This window comes from Pogona vitticeps, chromosome 15, assembly GCF_051106095.1.
Source record: "Pogona vitticeps strain Pit_001003342236 chromosome 15, PviZW2.1, whole genome shotgun sequence".
Taxonomy (NCBI): Eukaryota; Metazoa; Chordata; class Lepidosauria; order Squamata; family Agamidae; genus Pogona; species Pogona vitticeps.
Window position 1 is genome coordinate 2,556,398 of NC_135797.1, and position 4,357 is coordinate 2,560,754.

General features: G+C 43.7%; 1 long non-coding RNA gene across 1 annotated transcript; it reads left to right on the forward strand.

Annotated features, from left to right (window-relative positions):
* LOC144584938 (uncharacterized) lies at positions 1-3,898 on the forward strand. The gene is made up of 2 exons (XR_013539437.1): positions 1-82; positions 2,473-3,898. It is a non-coding gene; the product is annotated as an uncharacterized LOC144584938 (long non-coding RNA).
* Positions 3,899-4,357: the final 459 nt, after the last annotated feature.

Consider the following 4,357-nt stretch of genomic DNA (forward strand, 5'->3'; position numbering starts at 1 on the left):
AAAAAGGCAAGAGATTCGCCACATCTCCAGCATCTCCTCACCGTGATATCCTGGTTGTTCCTTCTCTCCTGACGGGATCCAGGTAAGAATACGGGACCAACTTCTGCTATAATATTTTGATGCTATTCTTCTCTCATTACTTGATATTTCTTGATGGAGCTAAAAGAACTAAGATAAAAAACCTAGAATAGTAGAATAGGATGATTCTCTCTCTCTCTTTCTCCTCACCCTCATGTTTCCCTCCTTTTCTTGCATTGTTGCTTACCTATGTATTGGTACTCTGAGCTAGCATATAACAATACTCATCCTCTTGGCCAGGAATATGATTTTAATAGATCGGGCCTCCAAAATCTGTCTTGCTCCATCATATTTCCTTTGGCTTTGGTTTTATAATAATGATGATGATCTTAGATGGACTCTCTGGATCATCCAATCCAGGTGAACAGGTGAGGAATCTAGCCCCTAACCTCTGGCTCCACAGCCAGAGATCTAAACCACTGGGCTATCCATCAGTTTTTGGATGGTTCCCTGTCCTCCATATCAGATCTTTAGGAGAAACAGAATCTGCCTGATGCATTCTAAGACAGTTGAATGCAGAGCTTGGAAACATTATGATACTGTGCATTGTTTAAACACATGTTTTTTTGGCTCTAGTTCTGTAGCACAGAAAGCATAGCCATGAATTTTACTCACATGTACTTTTTTGTGCTGGCAAACAGACAGGCAAGCATACTATCTTGACATATGCCAACACATCCAGAAAGATAATGCACTGGAAAAGAAGAAGAAAAAACATATATGTGTATATGCATTTTATTGTAGGCTGTAACTGAGCCTATGATTCTTAATCCTTGTATTATAAATTCATTCATTCATTCATTCACTTCTTCATTCATTCAAAATATGTTTACCCCTCCTTTCTTCTTTAAAAGGAGGCTTACATTATTAAAATGGCAATATTTAAAAGCTAGAAAGGGCAAGTATACAAATAGTTGCAGATTGAGATAACCCTACTATGTGGGGTCCAAGTAAGCACAATCTTGATGAAGGCTCTATTTCTATCTCACCAATTCCTTTCTTTTTCTGCATTTTTAAACCAGCGAACAGTCAGCATTCCATGATTATTGGATGTGTTCATCTCTTCCTTCCTTCTTTTTTAACCTAAAGTGTTTTAGGGGGCTGGGAGGGGGTTCCCCTAATGAATCTCAAGGTTCCTTGAGACATCTGATATCCTCTTGTTGACTGCTGGCTTTTGTTTTAAGTACAAAAGGAGTAGAATTCAGAGAAGCGAAGACTGTATTTATATGTCTATTGTTACTCTTTTAGTGCCTCGATAGTAACTGGAAGGGACGCCATGAGACTAGCCCCTGACAAGGAGGCACCAAACTATCCAGCAATTTTCAAGGTTTTATTAGCCCTTGAAATGACCCCTTGAGGTAGATCAATTGGCCGACATGGCTGGTGAATCTTAAGACTTACCAACAAGTCAGCCACCAGGGCTAGAAACTTGTGCTGAAAGGCCTGACATTTCTAGGGAGGTTGGTTGGTTGGTTGGTTGGTTGGTTGGTTGGCTGGTTGGCTGGCTGGCTGGCTGGCTGGCTGGCTGGCTGGCTGGCTGGCTGGCTGGCTGGCTGGCTGGCTGGCTGGCTGGTTGGTTGGTTGGTTGGTTGGTTGGTTGGTTGGTTGGTTGGTTGATTGGTTGGTTGGTTGGTTGGTTGGTTGGTTGGTTGGTTGGTTGGTTGGTTGGTTGGTTGGTTGGTTGGTTGGTTGGTTGGTTTTATATGCCGCCTTTCTCATGATAAGGCAACTCGCAATATTAAAAGGAATAGAGTTTAAAACATCATAAAAATATTAAAAACCAATTAAATGATATGTTTATTAAAATGCAATTGAATAGTTAAAAGCAAGTACACATTAAAAACTATCTTAACTTGAAGAAGGCATTCAGGGATTCAATTATGATTGTTAAAAGCCTGCCTGGCAAGGGGGGTCTTCAGCTGCTGGTGAAAGGATAAAAGGGAGGGGCCCAGCCTGACTTCCCAAGGGAGAGCATTCCATAACCTGGGAGCTGCCACAGAGAAGGCCCTGTCCCGTGTTCCCATCAGCTCTGCCTGCACTGTCAATGAGACTAAGAGGAGGGCCTTCTCTCATGACCTTAAAGGCTGAGAAGGCTCTTAAGAGGATATATGGTCCTTCCGATAGCCTGGACCCAAGCTGTATAGGGCTTTATTGGTCATGGCCAGGATTTTGAATTTGTTCTGGAAATGGACTGGTAGCCAGTACAGTTGTTGTAGCAAGGCTGTTGGGTGCTCCCTATAACTGTCCCCCATCTGGCTGCTGAATTTTGCTCCAGCTGAAATTTCTGAACCGTCCTCATTTGAACGGCATGACTTCAAAGCAAAGGCAAGGGGGATAAGAAGACTCTCCGTATTCTGTTACTCCATGTTTCATGTTCTTCTTCTTCTATTCCAGAACCAACTCTGCCCATCATGAAGCAAACTCGTAGAGGCCAATCCTGTGGTGGTCAATCTTCCGGCGGCATGTCTTCTGGCGGCATGTCTTCCGGCGGCATGTCTTCTGGCGGCATGCTTTCCGGCGGCGTGTCTTGCGGGAGCCACTACTGCCGTGCAACCTGCCCCTCTTCTACCGTAGCCATCCAACCGCCCCCCTTTATGCTGACCATCCCAGGCCCATCTCTTTACTGCTCCACCCAACCGTGTCACATCCAGACCTATGGCCCTTCCATCGGTGGCGGTAGCGGTGGCGGCTTAGGGCAAATCATGGGAGGTGGTGGTGGTGGTGGTGGTGGACAAGGGATGGGCGGAATCTGTGGAGGTGGAAGAGGAGGCGGGAGAAAATACTCAAGCTTCTTCTACGAGCCTTGTTCAGAAATGGAATGGGAGCCAGAAGATACCTATGGTTCAGGCTTAGCATCCTTGTACTACTCCAGGATGGGCTTGCCTTACAACTATTCCCACTTCTAATGGATCAGCAGAGGAAAACAAAGACGGTCTGAAACACGGATGAACTCTTTCTCATGGACTTCAGCAAACCATCACCATCCCAGGTCAACTCCCCTGGAAATGTCAGGGATTTGAAGCTCTGAAGTTCAGCCTTACTTAGTTCTTCTTCCTGCTTCGTTGGATAACGGGGGGTCTTTCCTCCGGTTTATTTTTCTCCGTGTCTCTGAACGTTCACGGTTGGGCATTGGTTGCATTTTCTCATAAAGGGTTCATCGATGCCTTTTTCCCGGGCTTACACAAGAAGTGGCAGATCTATACAATAAGAAATCAAGCCTGGAAGTGCTGATCATTGGGGGAAAAACAAGATTTTTGTGAACGTTCCTCAAACCCAAGGAGCTTCCTTGAATGTCTGCACTTCTATGTTGTTTATTTTAGAAGGGTTTTGGCGGAAGGGGGTGGAAAAAGGATACGGCGCAATATCTTAAACCTCTAAGTTATCTGTTTATGATCAGTAAGACAGGACACCAGGTCAGTGTTTGGAAGTAGTTCAAGGATACACTTTGTTGCACTCAAAGTGTTTTGTTTAGGCTCTTTTGGATCTCAAAATCAAGTATGCAAAAAAAGAGCTCATTTTTGGACAATTTTGAGTTTTGAACTATAGAGCTAGACCACTTGGGAAGAATGAGTAGGATGATAATCACAAGTTTGAAAGAAAGAATATTGCAAGTAGCGACAACCATGGCAATCCTATCATCAACGTCATCATCTATTGATTCTGTATTGATGTTTAATTCTTATAGGTTGCAAATGTATGTTGTTGAAGGTGTAAGCCCGTCTTTCTGTTCTGCCTGTCCTGTTCTGAGTTCTGTTTCCGGATTCTACACAGTTTGTTTGCTTTCTTCTTCTCTGTAAAATAAATCTTGCAATTCATCATATTATGGGCTGTCTGTGTGTGTGGCTCAAGCTCATATGATCATTTAAGCTTCCTGCATCTCTTAACTCAAGGGTGCCATATGTATCCCTGTGTTTTCTCAATGCCCTGCCTACCTTAGGAATATCTCAACACAGCTAACATGTGAAGGGTGAATACTAGATTAGGCATAGCCCTGCTTCCCCAGTTGGTAGTCAAGAAGATTGATAGAGGTCATGGTCCCACATCCAACTGAGAATCAAGTAGGATAATGGGGATGTTTTCTCAAACCTACACCGAACCCTCCTTTTCAGTCAAGTCTTAAATATTAAGGAGTTGTATTCCATTGCTGTTGCAACTAAGAAGGAGAACAATAAACTGAGAACTATTGAGCCCGACCTTCTGTTGATAGGCTTGACTGTACACACAGTTAATTGTAGTTGGCTGAACAGCTCAACGTTTTCGGCCACCTGAGTTAGGAATT